Raw genomic sequence first — 20,860 nt, 5'->3', positions numbered from 1 at the left:
TGATGTTGTTTAGATTATCTACATCTTTACTAATTTTTTTTGTGTGTGTCTGGTTCTATCAGTCATTGATAGGATGTTAAAATCTCCAACTGTGACTGTAGGATTATTTGTTTCCCTCTTTAATTCAGTCTGTGCATTTCTGTTTCATATACTTTGAAGTTAGGTTATTTGGTTCATACATACTTATGATTACTATGTTTTCTTATTCATTCTTCTATAATTATCAAACACCTCTTTTATACTTAATGATATTCTTTCTTTGGACTTATTTAATCTGATGTTAAAATAACCATTGAAAGTTTCTTTTTTTCCCCAAATTATGTTTGTTGACATAATGTGGGTTTATATCTTTGCATCTACTCTGGGACTTACAGGTTCAAACCTCTATAAATGTATACTTTAACACTTGCTTACCACCAGTGCTCAACAATCCTAACGTTTATTTTAGCATGAAATAGTACTTTTCCCACATTATTTTGAAACTCTGTTTCTTTATATTTGGATTGAATGGCCATTACTTGTGTAGTTAGATGACATGTATCTGTCCCCTGAAATTCTATCACACCTAATATCAAGATCTGTAATGCTTTGAACCAGATCTTATACCATGGAGATTTCACTCAGTTGTGGCCAGTATTCTCCTACCCCATACCAGGTACAATCTGACACAGAAGGTCATCCTTTATTCACAATATGCCTACTTTTCTTACTACCCATCCTAACAATATAAATGCATACATTTAACATAAAAGATGTCTGGGGGGAAAAGATGCCTGGAAGTAAGAATAATTCAAAAGTGTACTCATTCACTGGCCTCAAATTTCTGGTCTAGTCTGTTTTATAAAACTCTTGTTGCTGGTGTGTGTGGTAGTGGTGGGAGGGTGGTGGTATGCAGCTATAACATCTTTAAAATAGTTCCCAAGAGGTGCTTTGAGAGGGGAGCACAATTCTGTGCCATTGACTTAACAGGATAGCACAGAGCTCAGATCCAAATCCCTGCAAAGCTTGGCTTCAGCATGGTGTTCATCTAGGATTGTTGAAGGGCATACGAGGCTAACACATAGCAGAAAAAGATCTTGTCAGGGTGAGAACTTTTTACTTCTTCATATATAGAATAAAGCTTGACTTTAGATTTTTTAAAGTTTTATGTGCTATTACTTTGAACCTCTTGTGTTTATGAAATAAAATTTTACATAAAATATCTTTTCTGAGGACAATTTATTCATGTTGGAAAGTGCTTACTAGGGATACAAGCACTGTTGTTTGTTCCCCTGATTTTTACACAGTAATTCAACAAGATTGCTTGTTTGGGGATTCTTTCCTTTGTTTCCACTCTGGAATGAAGGCACCAGAGAGTGAAATCCTGTTGTCTGATTGATGAGATTTTGTTCAGGCTCTGACAGTGCATAACTCCTCTCATTGCCCTATCTGGTGACCCCCAGAGAGGCCAAGAGTAGCACAACCTGGGGACATAAAAAGTTTTGGATTTTTTTTTTCTAACACTGTTTACAAGAATAGGAACCATCAGCAGATATGATAGTGGAATAAATATTTTTAGCGAGAAAGCTAAGAGAAAATTGGTGAGCTCAAGTTGTTCAGTGGAGCTAATAAAAAAAAATGCTATCAGACTTAGCATTTATATAAAACATATTAAAATACTTTGTTTTCCCAAACAAATAACTATAGCCCATAATAACCTTTTCAATGTTACTAAATTATTGCAAAGGGGTATCAGGGCAGATGTGGATGATCAATAATTTAATGTCTTTCACCAACCCATACTGGAAAACAACTGGAATTTCAGTTTTCACTGGTGGAAGTGCTGGCTTTCCCTACCTTTATAAAAGATGGAACATCAATAGTACAAGTTATAGAGGTCATCAGGTTAAAAAATGTTTGCTTTTAAAAAAAGCAAAATGATGATAACGATGTTATATAATTTGAATTAGTAGTTACTTTTTATCTTTTCCAAGATTAGATCTACAAGTAATGCAGACAATATATAGATTTTAAATGTAGCCTTTACGAACGATGACCAAAGAGTGGAGTATTTTTGTTCATTGAATTTACCCACAAATTTCACTCACTCATTCAATTCAGTGCAAAATGAATAAAGACTTAGAGTAACAAAAATTTAAGGATGAGTAGTTATCATGATGGGAAAAAATAAAGTTATGTTTTCCCTTTGTTGTTTAGAAATTTCTTAGTCTTTATGAAATTATAAAGGTAATTTGAGCTCTTTTTGACCAACTCATTAAAGATAATTTGTATGTTTAACTTCAAAATGAGATTTAAATCTATTTGCTTCTTCACTGTTTACTGAATCATATCTGGTAATTAGTGAGTAAACAAGGTTATTATTTAATAGGCTTCATAACTTTAGACTAATTAACCCTGGAAATAAAGTTTAATGGAAACAAATTTTTAAAAAGAGCCAAGAATTATTACTGAAATCAGCCCAAAATCAGAGTGTACCTCATAGATTTACTGTGAGTAAATCTTTTACTATAGCTCTATTGTTTTAAAAGTAAGTTTGTACAGCCTTTATTTTATACTATAAGATTAATTTGAATTGATATAAAAGTTTATAGATAATGTATTCTGTTAATCAAAGCCTCATGTTTCATGATTTATAACTAAAAGTTGTATCCAAGTCTTTCTTTGTGAGTCATTAATTTTGTAAGACAGAGATCTGAAGTCCTTTAGGAAAAATTTTACACAAGGACATCTAAGCAGCCATGACTACCTGGGGTGCAGAAAAAGCAACCTGATCTTGTGGAAACCCTGAATTTTCTTTTGTCTCCATGCATTTTTCCCCTGCTACTCAATCTAAAGAGATTAGTAGAAGCTAAGTAGATTGTAAGTGACTAAATAAATTTATTTCTTTGCTAGATTTCATTCTTCAGAGTGACTTTCTTGAGTCCCGGCTCAGATAAAGTACCTCCCATATATGACCTCTCCCATAATAGAGCATGCATTACACCTATTTATTTGTCTCTATCCATTTGTTAGACATGAACTAAATGAAGTCCAGAAACTGTTGTAGTCATCATGAATTTGCTCATTCTTGTTCTACTCATTCATCAGTAAATATGTATGGAGTACTTGCTCTGTATTTGATATTACAAAGTGCTGTGGTAAGATGGAGAAAGAGAGGGGGAAAGAGATGACAGATACCAATGTAAGATGTTAGGGGTGTTTTGTGATTTATTAGATGTGGGTAACTGAGAGGGTAGAGAAATCTAGAGTAACTCTCAATTGTCCAGTTTGTTTCCCTATATAGATTGTTGAATTAGTAACTAAGTAGGAAATATAAGCAAAGAAATCTACACATGATAGAGTATGGAAAATAAGATATTTGGTTCAGTTTGAGCTATCTTGAGTTTAAGATGTCTGTGAAACATTCAGTAAAGAGGATTTGTGAGCAATTGCAGTTTTGAGTCTGAGTAACAGGAGCATAGGCAAGGCCATTGTACAGAGAGATCCCCACATCTGCATACAGTTGTTATCACCTAAAAAGCCAGGCAAACAAGGAAAGAGAAGGGTCACTCCAAGAGGATAAAAGAGTAGCAGGAGAACAAGATACCAGATAGATCTAGTAAGTAATGTGTAATATTGAACACATAATCCAAAATTACACTGGGGCAAAATAGGGTGAAATGAACTACATATAGTAATTATAATTTTATCACTTTTATAGGATGCTGTATTTTGAATGTCAGAGCTTAGTGTGTCTGGAGTTTCACAGAACCCAATTTAGTTGCAAGTAGTTTTTAACAAGCAATATGTTTTCAAATAAGTCCAGTGTCTTTGTCATTTTTTACTTTAAAATTTAGAGATTCAATAAAATATTCCTCCTGACACTATTATTTTACTTACAGTATTAGATATAAGCAGGAAAATGTTTTTAGTGAGAAACAATTTCCTGAGAAATAATAGTAGACAAATGTAGCCATCATATGTCACATTCATATTATAGATCTGAAAATCAGCCATGTAAGAAAATGTTGAAATTTTAAGTATAGGAAAGTTAGAGAGAAACCATTGATGTTTTCGCCCCACTGCAGGAGTTACTTTATGTAACAACTAGAAAACTAAATGAAGATTATCTGTAAAGATTTTGGTTATATTTTCTTTCATAAGCCTACTCCAGATGACATAATTGCCACATCTTGATCTCAAGGGAAAAAAGTTAAATCTGAATGATTCAAGATGAACAAAGGTCAGTGAATCATGCAATTATTAATAGTAAGTATTAATATAGTTCTATGGGAGAAAACAAAGATCTATTTATTGGGTTATATACAATTAACTGAAAAATATTTACCCAAAATCAAGTTTTCTTAACCAAAATAAATTTCTGTGACTTTCAAGCTGTTATCAGTAAAATGAAAACATAAATATATTACTACATAGTAATACCAGGGTCAAAATAATCGAGAGAGAGGAGAAGAGTAATCATTAACATCCAAAGGCATTTGTACATGATGATAATTATCCCCAGGTGCTCAGGTTAATATGCTTTCAACAGAAACATGTGGAATAAACAGCTGTCGTGGATATGTGCCACCAAAATGAGAGCTTTGCTCAGCCAGGGAAACAATTGGGAAGCTAGTGAAGCAGTACATGCTTATACCTTAGGAAAGCAAATACTTTTCTCTAAGCCCATAAACAAAATTAAAAACATGAAGGATTTATTTGAAAAAGTAGAAATCTCAAAAATATTCTCCATATTCACTGAGTGGCCTACAAATATTTGCTCAAGAATTAAAATATAATATCTTTTTATTCATTGTTCAATGTTTAACTATCAAATATTGAGTTATGAAAATAAACTCCACCTTACATATGAAAATAAAAATAAAAGCAGTCATTCTGGCAAAATCAAATCTTGCAACTCTAATGCATCCTAAAAAGAAGCCTGTGGATAGTGTGTTCAAATTGCTGGCATCAGTGCTCACACAAAGTGCTTCTGGTCAAAAATGCCCTTGTGTGTTGCCTTGAGTACTCAATTGATACATATTTGAAAAAAATCTTGCAATTAGGAACCTTAGTAGATAATCTACTTTATTTTTGAGACTCCAGACTCGTGTGTGTGTGTGTGTGTGTGTGTGTGTGTGTGTGTGTGTGTGTAAGTGTAACATCCAGGGTAAGACCTTTTTGTTACATTGCATGTAACAAAACAAAAATGCAGAAGAAATCCCCTTTCTGCTGTTTCCTAAAATGCAAGACACACTAAATCAACACAGTTAAACCCAAAAAGTTAGAGTTGAGCAGTAGGTCTAAAAGAATATTGGATTAGTTATTCCAACTGTCTGCCACTCATTCAGTGAATATATAGTGCAGACCATTCATCTGGGATATTGAATGATGATCATGATATTAATGAATATATATATAAGTGAATATATAATAAAATTATATATCTACCAATCTTAGTTTTAGGTTGAATGATATGAAATTGCCAACTTCAATTATTTTTACCTCAAAAAAGACTATTTCCACTTTTAAAATTTTTATTATTATTTTTAAATTTTATATATTTTTACATCATTTTTCATTTGTGCACAATGTATGCATTTTCATCTTGATTATAGTCCCCATACAATTCCCACCCCCCCTTGTTTTGATCCTACTCCCTCCTCCCCTCCCTCCCATAGTATGTCTGGTTTATAGCTGCTTGTTGATTTTGATTTTTACTTTATTATAATTAGTCTTTTTCCTGGTCCCTTATTTAGGTTTTCTAGATTCCTGTTATGAGTGAGACCATCTGGTATTTTTCTTCTTCTTTCTGTGAGCTTGATCCCTTCCAGCTCCATCCATGTTGCTGCAGATTGCATGAGTTTATCTTTTTTGATTGCTGAGTAATATTCCATTGTGTATATATACTACATCTTCTTGGTCCAGTCATCTATTTTTGGTTATTTGGGTTGTTCCCATAGCTTGGCTATTGTAAATAGTGCTGCTATAAACATAGGGGTGCAGGTGTCCTTCAGAATTAATGTTTCTGTGTCTTTTGGGTAAATACCTAGGAGTGGGATTGCTGGATCATATGGAAGCTCCATCTTTAGCAGGTGAGGAATCTCCACACAGCTTTCCATAGTGGTTGGACCAGTTTGCACTCCCACCAGCACTGCAGGAGAGTTCCATTTTCTCCACATCCTCGCCAACATTTGTCGTTGCTAGTTTTTTTTAATATGTGCCATTCTCACTGGTGTAAGATGGTATCTCATGGTAGTTTTGATTTGCATTTCCCTGATTACAAGGGATGTTGAACATTTTTTCATATGCCTGTTGGCCATTTGTATTTCCTCTTTGGAGAAGTTTCTTTTTAGTTCTCCTGCCCATTTTTTGAATGGATTGTTTTTGTTGAGTCTCATCAGCTCTTTGTAGATTTTTGTGTTGTGTGCAAAAATTTTCTCCCAGTTGGTGGGGTGTCTCTTTGTTTTGGTTACTGTCTCTTTTGCTGTACAGAAGCTCTTTAATTTAATGTAGTCCCAGCTGTTTATCTTTGCCTTCACTATCACTGCTTTTGTGTGATGTGTCTTCAAAGATGTTACTGAGGTATATGTCATGTAGTGTTTTGCCTGTATTTCCTTCTATATATTTTATGATTTCAGGTCTTATGTCTAGTTTATTTCACATTTTTGTATCTAGTATTTGATTTATCATTGAGTACTATAATGATAAAAATGAATAGCTTTAAATGCATCTAAGGAAAAAAACATGTTTATATATGAATCAAAATAATGGCACGCAAATTTAAGCTTTGACTCTGCAATACAAATTAACATAAACTATATCAATTAACCAAAAAGAATAATTTTTAAATCTGAGTTAAGCAAGGACTTGCTCCTCTTGATGGTTTACTAACTGCCAAAAAAAATAGCAAGATCATATTTCTTGTTAGAAAGTTATAGGCAACAAAACTTTTTGGATTAAACAGTTGTTTCAATAACTTTTATCTAAAGCATTAAAAGAGTTAATCTCTTTGTAGCAACATCCATCCCTTCTAAAGTTAATGTTTTTAGATGAAAGCATTGATCCTCCTATGCTTCATAAAATAGCATCCTGCTGGGCAGTGTCATTACAACGATAGTCCTACTGGGAGAGACACAAGTTCAATTTATTGAATGAAGATCTTAATATTGTGATAGATACTTCTAAAGCTCAGCTTGAGTTTCTAAAAAGCTTTCATGCATAGTGGATACTTACTATACTCAGCTATATGAGATGTTATAGCACTTACTAAATTTTCACATAAATTGTTATTCTCTGAATAAGACTATTATAATAGTTCAAAAGCCTGATATGTTTTTCTTATTTTTCTCTTTTAATACCAAAATGGCCATTCAACAAACTTTAGTGTGCCTTTGTATTGTACTTAACTGTTACCCAATAATTCATCATTTAGGGGAAGAGTGTAGAAGGACATCATTTTTTTTTTGCTAAGTCCATATTAGAGGGAGGTAAATGAACATTTGTTTTTTTAATAAGTGGAGACTGTGTTCTTACATTATTTTGAGTTCGCATCTTATGCATGTTAGCTAGCAAGAATCTATTATAATTTCATTGGTTTTATACTATGTAATTCATGACAGAACAGGATGAATATACACAGTTAAATTAATTCACTAGATATGGGGCATTTTTAGGAAGGTCAGCTTCTGACAGTTAACCAATCCAAAGGCGTTCTTAAAGATGTTGATGGAAAATTTACTTCAGGAAATAGCTTCCATTTATCTTTCAACATTAATTTTCAAATTGGTGAACATAAGGTCTAACTTTAAAATGGATGAATTATATTTTGAAAATAAACACTTGCATTAAAAATTAGGTTATTTTTAACAGTGAATTATTCTTGTGCTATCTTTCTGAGCAGAGCACAAGACATTTATTATTTATATAGTTAGTTAGTTGCTGTGCTAGGCTAAGATTTAAAATAGGTTACCAGTGAAGGAAGGGAATTTTTGCTTAGTTTTGCAAGAATTTTATCTATAAGCCCTATAAAAAGGAAGTTTCCATTTGGCAAAACCAGCTAAGATGCAAAAGCCATAAATTTTGTCAGTGTGATAAGTATTTTGAAAAAAAAAAAAATCTAACCATGTGAAATTCTCTGGCACGCATACACATTTTCAAAAAACACAGCCCATTCTATTTTTCTGGTCCCAGATTGTCATTGGCATCTGTCTCCCAGATCCTTACAGAGTTATACCTAAGGTAGAGCCCAGGTAAATTAATATTGTTACTACTTAGGGTTTAACCTTAATCCTTTTTAATCTCTGCCTTTAGGTAGCTGAGCCGAACATCTATCTCATGGAGTGTACGTGTAACATAAGACCTAAACTAAAATCTAATTTGTTGGGTCAGCGCTTGTAACCTTTTTCCTGGATTATGTCATAAACTGTAAGGAAGGATTAAAGTATCCCCATCCCATTCTCCTACTAACTACTCAGTAGGAAAACATAAAACAACACAAGGAGAAATGATCCAAGAGCTATGGTGAATATCAACACATGGGGACTGGATACAGAAAAGCTATTTTTTGTTTGTTTGTTTGTTTGTTTCAGGAGAATTTATGATTTCCTATAATCATGACTTAGCCACAACTAATATTAGCACTTAGTTTTAACAGTTAAGTATGAGTTTAGAGAGGTAGGTGAAGTTTTTAATCTTAACCCTAGAGATGAGACTATAAAAATTCACAAGTAGAAAGCGAGACCAGAATCTTATGGTATGTATACACAATGGAATATTACTAAATTTTTGCCATTTGTGCCAACATGGATGGAGCTAGAAGGGATTATGCTAAGACAAAAGAAGAAAAACAAATACCAGATTGTGTCACCTATATGTGGAATATATAGAGAAATCAAACAGAGTCAGATAAAGTCAAACTAAAATACTAACCCTTGAAAATGAATGGAGGCAACCAGATGGGGAGCAGGAGGGAGAAGAGCAAAAAGTGGGGAGGGACCATAGTAGACTATGGTGGTGGACTATGAGTGCTTTGGCAGGGGGTGCACTATGGCACCAACACCTGAAGGGGGGATCCTACACTTATAAAACGAAAGTGATATAAACCAGTGTTACCACAATAAAAAAAAAAAAAGAGTTCCTAAATTGAGTCAACAAAATTCAGTGGACTTGCATGAAGTACCACCAACCTGAATGTAAAGATCAATTCAGGCAGAATTGGTGAACAGGAGAACTCCATAGGAAAATGAATTAAGCTTTCATTTAGACATCGGACAAGTAGAAAAGATGGAATTAAGTGTGAGGCACAACTGGGACTCCTACTACAAGACTTGCTAAAGATATGTAAAGAGAAATCAAAGAGAGAATAAATCCATTAAGCAGCTTTTACATTGATATATGGAAAAGAGTAAGTGTATGGATTTTAACAGTAAATAAAGTATGAAGAAAGGGAAGGAGGGACTGGTGGTGCAGCAGTTGAGGGCTGGGCTGCAAAGCCTCCCGAGGCCTCTGCAGTGCCCTGTTTGATCCCTGGCGGCCACTGGTGAGGGTCCCACATGGCACAAAAGACCTCTCCTGCCGCACTCGCTGCTCCCCTCAGCAGTGTATTTAGTCAGTCTGTTCTGTTTCCCGCTCTGGCTCTGGTGAACTCTCTCACCCTCCCGCACTTCGGACTGTACCCAGTGCTTGTATAAATACATAAATAAATCTTTAAAAAAAATAAAGGGAGGGAGGGAACCATAAATGAATCTATGGAAGGAGCCATAAATGAATATATGGATGTGTGGTCCAGAGAGAATAAGGCATGTTACTGCTTGATTAATGTGGTACACCAAGTCATTTCACCTCTACTTCACTTGTTTTTCTTCTGCAAAATGAGGGGATTAAATTGAACATGATGGTATGTACTTCAGAAATCCTTAACATGTCTTGAAGTTGAGTTGAATAATATATTTATCTGCAACAAATTTATTTAACTCAGATTTTTCAAGAAGGTAAATTTTTGCTAAAGGTACATCATAGAATGAAGATACTCCATGAAGGTGAAGTGAAAAGTAATAAAGGGAAAATTTGAGGTGCATGAACAGGAAAATCCTAATTTCTCTGATGGTAGTAATGAAAGCCTATCATTGGAGAGCTCATTGATGGGGAACACTGTGCTCTAAATCAGTTCTCAAATTTAGTGTACATAAAAATTATATGTAAATACTGTCAAAATTCCGATTAAGTAGGTCATTGGGTTGGAGTGGGAGTGGTGCTGAGCTTCTTATTTATAATAAACTCTGAAATGATGTCAGTAAGTTCTGTATCAAAGGGAAATCCATATATACTATGGTTTATGTGTTGTATCATGTTTACCATATTTATAGATCAGATTATTGGCAATTTTGACAATGGTGTTCATCTAGAAATAACTCTGTTATCTATCCTTAGGCAAAGGAGAGAAGAATCCAGGTAGTGAAAAAAATATTGGTGCCTATTGATTGAGGTTCTTGTGTAAGAAAAAGACTGATGGGTTTTAAATTTCAGTTGTCTGATTTCCTCTTATGATTTAGTTCTTTTTAGTGGAAGATAGTTTAGAAGTAACAAGAAGAAGGGAAAATCATTAAACTAGACACACATCATTGTTGACAGTGATATAGGAGGTTGAACAATCTAGAAAAACACAGCCATCTACAAGGTATTCAGTTGATGGTTCAGCATACTCAAACATGGTACCTTTCAGAGGATTCATTCTCTTAGTCACAGAGACAATAGTTATGACCCTCATATTATCAAAAATAGGATAGATTATGCTCACTATATTATCAAATTAGTGGGTAAATCAAATTAGTGGGTATATTTTAGAAAAATTGACCCCCAAAATGTTATACAAGTATTAGTAATATAATTTTTAGTTATCTTGAAAATTTTCTAGTCCAAAACATTTCATTTTCCAGGCAAAAATATTTTTAAAAAGGTGTCAGGGCAATTATATACATTTATTCTGCTTTTAGGCATAATTCTATTTTATTGTACTGACTATTAGCTACATTCTCTGAAAACTCATTGACATAGAGAAGAGACTTATCACTGTAAAAAACAATAGTTATCTGGGTATTTATTTCTCCATAAATCACTTGAACTCAGTGAGCTGGGTCACCACTTAATGATTTTCACATGTATTATTTTTTACATCTAATCATTGTGTCCATAGCAATTTAGAAGTAGAACTATTGCTTCTGCCATTCAGTAAGGTATTCTGGTTCCCTAGCAAAGTAACTAGTTTGGAAAAGTGAGCCTCAAAAATATATTATTTATTAGGCTGCAAGTGGGCTCTCTCCTAAATGTTTTTTGTTTGTTTGTTTTTTTCTTTCGTTCTCCTAAATGTTTTTTTTTTTATTAAGAGTTTCTAGTCTGCAAGTATCTTAGGTATTGTAGTCAAGTATTTATTATCTCTCATTTTCTAAATACCAAGTGTTTGAGCCCCTCCTATCCTAGTTCTTTCACATTCAGTTGATGCTTTAGTACTAGAAGAGTGAGGTTAAGTGCCAGGCTGGATAAAATTGTTTTAACACTGAAGGAAAGAAATCGGCATATAAAGATATCATGAAGGTTGTCTCTGTGATTCTAATTCCTCTTAAAATGTAGTACCTTTGAAAATAGGACTAAAAATACTGTTTTTTCTTATGTACATATGTGTGTCCTGTGATTCTTCATTTCTTGAATATTTTGTTTTAAGATGTAATTTTATTAGTGTGTGTACACGTGTGTGTGTGTGTGTGTGTGTGTGTGTGTGTGCTTGGGAGGAAAGGTTAAGAAGAAAGAAGGATATATTTTAGGATTTTGGATTGTGGTTTCTGACTGTTCTCACCATGTAAAATTAAATTTAAAATAATACTCATTGAATTCTTTCTTTCACCATTAATTGATCTGTATTCAATCGACCTTGGATGTTCTTGGCACCACCCCTTCTAAATAGCCATTATCTTTGACCCTGGATGGATTCCCATAAATGAAAAATGAATTTCCAATATCTGAAGTCTCTACCTAATATTAACCTGTAATTTAAGTAGAAGTTATTAGGGAAGAAATCTCAAAAGAAAAATCATCTTGTAATAGAGTAATACATACTTTGAGCATCATATATCTTTGTGTTTATGCTCAAGACATTTGTGTGTTAGTGTGTACAGCACTGCTATGAGAAGATATATTGAGTATGGCTGGGGCATTATAGAAAAATACACTTGCCATTTATCAATTACATGTAAAGCAGAAATTCCATCATCTGTGCATATTTCCATAGCTATTGTCATTGATAAATAGACTTAACAAATAAACCAGTCATTCAGTTCTTAAAGTAACTTCTTTCCATGGGTTCATAAAGGAAACAAAAAATAAAGGATTTGTAAAGGGGAGTAAATGATTAGGAATGATTTTTGTACATATTGATGTAACTTATCAATGTTTCTCATTATTCAGTAAGTTTAATACTGCTATGAATCACATGTATAGAAATTTGAAAATTTTACCTGGAAGGGGCAACTGAAAAGTGGAATTGTTCATAAGTTTATTGGAAGAATTAGAGCTCATAGTCCTCAAATGTCTTCTCATAATTTTGATTTAAATATGCTAGAAAATAGAAACATAGTTTTATCTAGATTGTTCTATATGAATTATTTATCTAAACAAAATACAACTATTGGTTTATGTTAGATTTGTTTTTTAATATTAGCCGCTCTTATTCCCTTAGTATTCAAAGAGACATTTTAAATTGTATCCAGCATATTTTAAACAATTTTGATGGATAGCTTTTTGCATAAACATGGAAACTTTTAAAAGGAAAATGGAATAATAGTTTGTGATAAAATGGTATCAAAAATTAGAAATGTAATAGGTAGGTTTTTTTTTAAGCTGTTAACCTTTCTACTTGAACAAGCGTATTTATTGTATATGAAGAAATTGGATTAGGAGTAGTGTAAGTAATTTCTCAAGTTCACAGTTTATAAATGTAGACAGCATTTGATCCCATGACTGTTTTAATTGACTAAATAAACACAATGTGTTTAAAATCCCCACATATATCAAAACCATTTAAGAGTTTCCTCTGTGGAAGGAAACTAATTTTCCTTACCAATTAATTGCATACTGGAAAGAAGGGCCAATGATGATCTCTCTGTGAGGATCTGGAACACTTTAGAAAAAAAAAAATATCATATCCTTTGTGTAAAATCAGTTTTAACGCCTTTTCTAAAGTTATCAACTTACTATTGTAATCAGAATGATTTGCTAGTATTTTATAAGGGAAGTATAAAGCATGACATCACTAGTCTGACATTCTGCAATAGAATGTAGCAAAGGATCTTTTATTTGATGATGGAGTTTCTTCCTTTGTTCCTTCCTTCCATCCTTTTTGTTTGTTGTTTACCTTCTTTTTTTTTTTTGGCTTGAGCAGCCTCTCCTTTGTCTAAGTAGAAGGAAAAAAGGTTTGATCTCTCTTAAATTAAAGCAAATTAGCCAAACAACAGTGCTTTCTCTCTAACCTTATGATATTACCATCTATTAATATTTATCTTCTCTTATTTCTTATCGTTTCCCCACTCCCAGATGCCATTCTTTCTCCTGGTATGTTATGCTTCTTTACTCCTTTTGAAAGCTTTCCTACACCTCCTCCCACCCCCACCCCCTTTAATTCATTATAGTTAAAAAGAGATTATTTGCCTGGGAACTTAGAACATTTTCAAACCTCTTCACCAACATCACACCACTTTTTTTCATGTCTGAATAACATCTGAGGTGATAAGCTGGTGAGAGCTGTATGGTCTCTCTGGCACTGCACCTGATTCCAAATTTCACATCAGAAAGCTGGAGGGCCCACACAGTAACTTAGGCTCTTTGGTTTCTTCTTTGGTTCTGTAAGCCCTTCAAGCCACTTAGGGGAATGGTGATATCTCAGAATCTTGGGAGCAGGATCCTTTTTGATACAAACTATAGTACAGACAGAATATTTTGTGTTTTTTTTTTCCCATTTACTTTTTTAATATTAATTTTTTTACATCATTGTTCATTTTTAAACAATATTTGCTTCCCCCCACCCCCTCAGGTGTAGTCCCTATAAAGTTTCCTTCACCAATGCACCAGCACACCATCGCCTCAGTCCCCTGTGCTCCTCCCTCTGATCCCTCTCCCTCCTCCTCCCCTCCAGTATGTCTCTTATTTATAATTGTCTGTTTTTGCTTTGTTATATTTTGTACTGTTATTTTTTTTTACACTGATGTCTTATTTGGTTCCCCTTTATTTCTGCTATAAGTGAAACCATCTGATATTTTTCTTTATCCTTCTGTCTTATTTCACTGAGCATAATTCCTTCTAGTTCCATCCACGTTGCTGAGAGTGGCATGAGTTTATCTTTTTTGATTGCTGAATAATATTCCATTGTGTATATATGCCACATCTTCCTGATCCATTCATTTATTTTTGGGCATTTGATTGTTTCCAGGTTTTACCTATTGTAAATAGTGCTGCAATGAACATAGATGTACAGGTGTTCTTTTGAATCAATGTTTTTATGTCCTTTGGGTAGATCCCTAGTAGTGGAATTGCCAGATCGTCCATTTTTAGTAGACTGAGGAACCTCCAGACAGCTTTCCATAGTGGTTGGACCAGTTTGTCCTCCCACCAGCAATGTAGGAGAGTTCCTTTTTCACCACATCCTTGCTAACATTTGTTGTTGCTGGGTTTTTTTTGATATGTGCCATTCTTACTGCCATAAGGTGGTATCTCAACGTGTGATTTTGATTTGCATTTCCCAGATTATAAGTGATGTTGAACATTTTTTTCATATGTCTGTTGGCCATTTGCATGTCCTCTTTGGAGAAATGTCTTTTAAGTTCTCAGGCAGAATATTTTGGTGTGAAGAAGGGGAGAATGAATATTGTGTGAAATTTATTTCATTCTATGAAGGGAGGAAAATAAAAGCAAGAAGACGCCTATACAGAAAGAGAGTCTGTAAAAGAGAGTCCTGTTTCCAAAAATTTGCAGTCTCAAACTTAGCCAATGTAAGTGTGAGACATAAAATTCTTAAAAAATATAAAGCAAAATGAATCAAAATTTATTTTTGTATGAAGAATCTAAAGTTGTATTCAAAGTATGTAAGCAGAATAGAATATGATTTATACCTCAAGCATTCAAAATCAGTTTGTGTCTTAAGTAAGCAAACAAGATCAAAGTGCCATTTATTATCTGACTGGAAATAAATGATTAACTGAGAATGGGTTGATGGTTCTACATAAGGCAATGGAAAAGTTAAGGAATTTGTAATTCATAGAATTACACAATTGTTTTAAGTTAAACAGTGTGTATATTTACAAATAAGAATTGATTTCTCCTTTGCTTTTTCTTAACATTCAACATTAGCTGTTTTGAAAGCCTAAAACTATCATTCATAATAAGCTTATGTGATCAGCAGAAATGCTGATACCTTCACTTTAACTCTCTTTTTAAATATGTGGATTGGGAAAATACCCAACTTTTTTTCCTATTAGGAAAAACTGAGGCCTATGAAAAAGCTAAATATGATCAGAAAAGATTCTTTATATGTGAAATATTACACAATACAACAATGTAACAAAGCATTGTAGTTACTTAATATTAGTTAATGTTTGTCTAATAGAGAAATATATCTAGTTTTGCAAATTAGGTGAATGATTCATAGGCAGTGGTTTTAGTGTATATGAGTGTACCACTCCTAGTGTATCTTCATTAAATAACATTTTTAATTATTTTCTTAATGTCATTTAAATGGATTGATGTCCTCTCCCTCCATAATTCTGTTTGGTTTTTACAGAGAACTTTGCTTCTTATTTTGTGTGTGCAAAGAAAGGGAGATAGAATAAGATGGAATGGAAAGAAGAAGGAAAGTTTATGCTTTAAGCACTATAATCTAAAAAGGTGTTTTTAAAAACTTGCTGCCCTACTCAGTTACTGAAAAAATGTGTATTTTCTACTTCCCTCATTGTCTTCAGTTTTGTTAGACTGGCATACCAGTCAGTACAGACATGGCTCTGTGTGCTCCCTCTAGTTCACCACTCTACAAGGTCTTTTGACATTCTTGATGTTAAGCACATTAACAAAACACAGTGACTAAGGTAGATAAGACTATCTGTAAGTAAAATTGTAAGATAATTTATTATTAATAGAAGAAATTCTTTCTGAAGAGATTACTTTTCACTCTCCTTGGTGTGATTAAATATTCTGGTTTTCCAATTTTAAAAAAGTGACTGTGACTCTGTGTGTGTGAGGGTGTGTGTACGTGTACAGTATAAGGAAGAGGCAAGAAGAAGCTGTGAAATACAGTGAAGATTAACCCTCAAATATGAAATGAACTGAATAGACTTTTTACACTTTCTCTTTTACTCTATTACCTCTTTCTAACTATTCTTAGTAGTTATGAAAAAAAAATCTCAGTTCTTTAATCAGATAAATGGAAAAAAAGTTTTTTGAGAAAAATACAGCAAAAGTAATTCTAAACTGTGAAAAATATGGTGGTTACAAGAGGAGAGGAGGTTTAATAAAGGAATCATGTGATGGGGAAAGGCACTGGCACTTTGGTGGCAGATGAATGAAGCATGTGCCCATGTTGTGGTATGAAGTTGTAGTCCCTGAGTTATGTAGTTTTATAAACATGGCAAATCAATAAAATTTGATTTTATAAAGAATAAATAAAAAGGAAAAAAAAAAGGAAAATTTTATAATGTTCTTTAAGGAAAAGTGTTCAAAAAATTCAAACTTGCCATCTAGAAAACCATATGAATGTTTTCTTTTTATTTTCTTTAAATAACAATGAATCTTCTCACTAGGAGAGGAGGACTTTTAAAAGGTCACAGAATAGATTGAAGATTTAAAAAACCCCTATTTTTCTGTAGATATTAAATAGAAAAGAAGCACTCTTGAGCCCATTCTGGATAAGGAACTTTTTAAAAATGTCTTTATATTTGAACTTTTGTATAATGTATCAGAACTGATCACCACTACAACTTATAAAACATGAAACATATAATGCATTTATCCTATTTAGAGAAAATGATTTGCTGAATATGGGTTGTCCTTTACTTAGTCTCAGTTTTCTTTAAGTGAAAATACCAAAGGCAGTTAAATAAAATTCCTTTAAAAATAAATGTGTTTGGATGCTCTCCTGATATCTATATTCTTCATAGCATGATAAATACCCATCGAGGTTTTGCAGTGACATTTCCAGTTTCAAATATTCTGTCCTCCTGTCACCATAAATGTGTCATACTTGGCAGACTCTGTCCCAATTTTTCATTTGGAAGATATAGTCACTGAATTCATATGTTGCCAAATAGAATTTCCTTGGCTCTTACTGTTTATAAGGGAAAATTGAACTGTCATTTGTGAAACACCTACCATGTGTCAGAGTAATTGGTGTCCTGCATTATTTTCTATATATTGCTGAAAGATAGATACAGTTATTCCCATTTTACAGTTTGTGAAATAGAGAGGCATAATGGTGTATAACATATATTCAATTTTAAGGAATGATGCCATGATGCTAGGGTTCAAACCAAAATATTTGAATACCAAACCCTGGATTCTTTCCCCAATTTCTGTACACCCTGCCTCACTATTCTGTACTTCCTGTCAGACAAACCAAAATGTGAAACATCAGCACAACTGAGAAGATTTTCAAAAATTAACTGCATGAACACTGTGATAACCTATTCAGGACCCAAGTCATAATTAAATTAAACAAAAAAAATCCCAGTGCAATTAGCCTTAAGTTCTATAATCTTATTACCAACCTGTTATGGTTGCTAGTCTGCTTTGTGTGTGTGTTAGTAGTATGTCTTGCTATCTTCTGTGTCAGATAATAAGATACTAGTTTTGTTCATTAGTGGAAATTCAAATAGTATTCCATTTTTTTATGCCTAGAACTCTGCTCTCTACAAGAGAGGCAACTAGCGTTTAAGGAATCTTATAAAAAAAATATACAACTAATAACCTTTGGAACCACAGAATGAGTCAGCAATGAAACAAATTAAACCTTTTTAGTTTGAACAATTTAATCTCTTGTTAAATTCCTACTATATTATTCTAGTAGGCAGGAATGTAATTTGGAATATTGTACCATGCCTTTAAAACTTTCCCATAGATTTTGTTCCATCATAAACTGCTCTAAAATGAGTAAAACAGTCTACTATGTTACATAAATATTAATATCTTTCAGAGTTTTGTTAATGTACTGATGTATGTTCAAAATGATGTATATGTTCAACAATAGGAAGGACACAACTTATCTCACCTTTTTAAGTAAATAAATGGCAATAAATAACAATAGTATAATATCATGAGATTAATTCTGAATTCATGAAAGTGTTTAAAATATACCAGCTGAATAGAAATTAAGTTTAAATCCCTGTAAAAATCTAAGCAGAGTAGAAGTTCCAAAGTCATATTAAGTGGAGACCCTGTATTTTCAATATCTATGAGCTAGGAAATATTTTAAAATATAAAAATATTTTAACGTTTTTATAGCATCGAAGAACAATTAGCTTTAGAGAAAATGAGACCACAAATTTATGTGATTTACCAGTTAAGACTGAAGATAAGTCTAGACTATTAAATTTCAGCTTAAAAAATAATGTAGAATAAATGTGGTTTTTCTTCACCTGTAATATTGTCTATAGTATTGTCAGTTTAGTAAATGGACCCAGTGATTAATAGGTATGTTTAGTCTTTCCAAATTTATAGCCAAAATTTCACACAATTTAACATGCCTTTGATACCCACTCTATGTGTAGGGAAGTCCTTTTATACCATTTTGCTTAAAAATAATTTTTGGACCTTGAAAATATGTTCTCTGAAGCAATTCATGTCTATCCTTCTGGATACTATTTAATTCTGTTTGTTGATTAAAATCTACTGGGGGTAGAGAGGTGGTTGTTTGATGTAATTGTTTAAATGCAAATGATTAAGTAGGGTAAACATTAGCAGTATGGCAAGTAGAACCAAACATATTTCCTTGTGATCCTATGTTGGAAAGATAATGTGATTTTTAGAGAGACCAGCTTCTCCAAAATGATCTAAATTCTAACTTGCTTCTACAGTCTTCTTTATAGCATCTTCACTTAAGTTTAGGAATCCCCATAGGAAAATACTCATTAAAATTGGATTTTAGAATTGCTGTACTAATACTGGTCCCTTAAATTAATATAATATCTGCTGTCTTTTCTTATTTCAAATTACTTTCCCCTAACAACCGCTTTATTAGTAGAGCCTATTTGTAGAAGTTCAGTGTGCGTTAGTTGGCTTCAATCACACAGTCTACTGAGGAGCCTCATTGCAAGTTTTCTTTAGGATGCATATTTGATTAAACTCTCCCAATTTATTTCTTAGTTGTTATACTTGGTTTACCAGTACAGCTTCCACATTAATTGACAGTAGAATTTATTCTCTGGGATTCCCACTGTACATCATCATGAATGTCATGAGAATAAATCTACAAATAAAGCCAATTTCTCTTAATCAAGGGAAAATATATACTTCACTTTTCATGTTGTTAAATATTAACATTGCACAAAGTTATTAAGTAATAAAAAATTAAAATCTGGATTTTCTAAGATAAGACATATGGACTACCTTTATTTCATTATTTATACTTTATTAAAATGAAGTATTATAATCTCAAGTTCCTTGCTCCATTTTGTTTCCAGGGTGGTGATTTGAGAATTTGTAATAGGCAACCACTTTTTTCTATTCTCAACACCTAAGTATTAAATATCAAAGCAAAGCTGTCATACATCTGAATGTCAAAATATTTTATATTAGTTGTGTTGGTAAATTGAAAGTGAAATGTTTAAGGGAAACAATAATGTCTGTCATCACACCATCACTTAAAACAGAAGTGACCCATTTAGCCAACCTTGCCCTGCTGTCATAAAGTTGCAGTTGCAATATCTATGTTGACTTACCCACAAACTAATTATAGTTTTTACGATGGGAGGAAACTATTGAAATACAAAAATTGCCTCACCTACTTAATATTAGTAACAATATTAATGATTGATGTTTCTCCTAGTCAATTTGTCCTTCTTCCCCACTCCTCCTTTGTTCTATCCTTTCTTCCTTCTTTTTTCCTCCCTTCTATCCTTCTACCCCCTCACTCTCTTTCCCTTCTTTCTTTTTATTTTAGGGTTCCGTGTTTAAAAGACATAAGTTTTTAGTGTAGTATAGTCAGATGACACTTTAAAAAACCTTCTCTTCCAAAATTTTTCTCAGGTGGCTGGTGGGAAAAAAAAAAGAGATTTTTTTCTCCAACTTTACAAAATAGGAAGAAAATGCTGATACTGTGATTTATAATTTAATAGTGGGGAAAAAAGAATCATTCCATACTTCATTATGTGTACCAGCACAAACACTTGCACAAATACACAAACACTTGGTCACACTGTCATTTTTGTCAAACTTCCAAAAATTCAGTAGCTTAAAAATACCAAGACAATTTAGAACAAAGGCATAGCTAATAAAAGAATATAGGAACTGACAGTAAAAAGAGTTGTTTCCTTATGTCAGTTCTGCTTTTAATACTAAAAATTGTTTTGCCCTCCACCTCCTATGTTATATGAAGTGATCTGCATTAAATAATATCTAATGTAATTTTTCATTCTAATACACAGTGTCTCTAAATCACTAGGTATTTTATTATAAAAGCCCAATAACAAATATTTCATAGAACCAGAAGCTTCTTATCTGGCAACCTCAACCATTCAGAGCCCCAGCCAAGAACCCATGAACCCATGGGAAACACAGAGGTTCTGAGCAGCCAAAATAAATGCTGATGTCTATGAGATCAATCTTTTCTAAAAATATTTTTATTGAGGTAATG

At 33.0% G+C, this 20,860-nt stretch overlaps 1 protein-coding gene and 1 long non-coding RNA gene across 4 annotated transcripts in view; one reads left to right on the top strand and one right to left on the bottom strand.

The window, feature by feature from the left end:
- The window catches only part of LOC129146745 (uncharacterized), a 28,001-nt gene extending 14,875 nt beyond the window's left edge, over window positions 1-13,126 (bottom strand). Inside the window, exons 1-2 of the long non-coding RNA XR_008553889.1 lie at window positions 13,091-13,126; window positions 12,489-12,588 (exon numbers count right to left, since the gene is read on the bottom strand). This is a non-coding gene — a long non-coding RNA (uncharacterized LOC129146745). The remainder of the gene's footprint in view (window positions 1-12,488; window positions 12,589-13,090) is intronic.
- ALCAM (activated leukocyte cell adhesion molecule) overlaps window positions 1-20,860 on the top strand; it is a 196,382-nt gene that overhangs the window by 109,370 nt on the left and 66,152 nt on the right. The gene's annotated exons all lie outside the window — the stretch shown is intronic.

This window comes from Talpa occidentalis, unplaced genomic scaffold (genome assembly GCF_014898055.3).
Source record: "Talpa occidentalis isolate TD23 unplaced genomic scaffold, MPIMG_talOcc4v2.1 talOcc4.4, whole genome shotgun sequence".
Lineage (NCBI taxonomy): Eukaryota > Metazoa > Chordata > Mammalia > Eulipotyphla > Talpidae > Talpa > Talpa occidentalis.
Note: the sequence above shows the minus strand (reverse complement) of the source record. Positions and strands in the feature narration are given on the sequence as shown.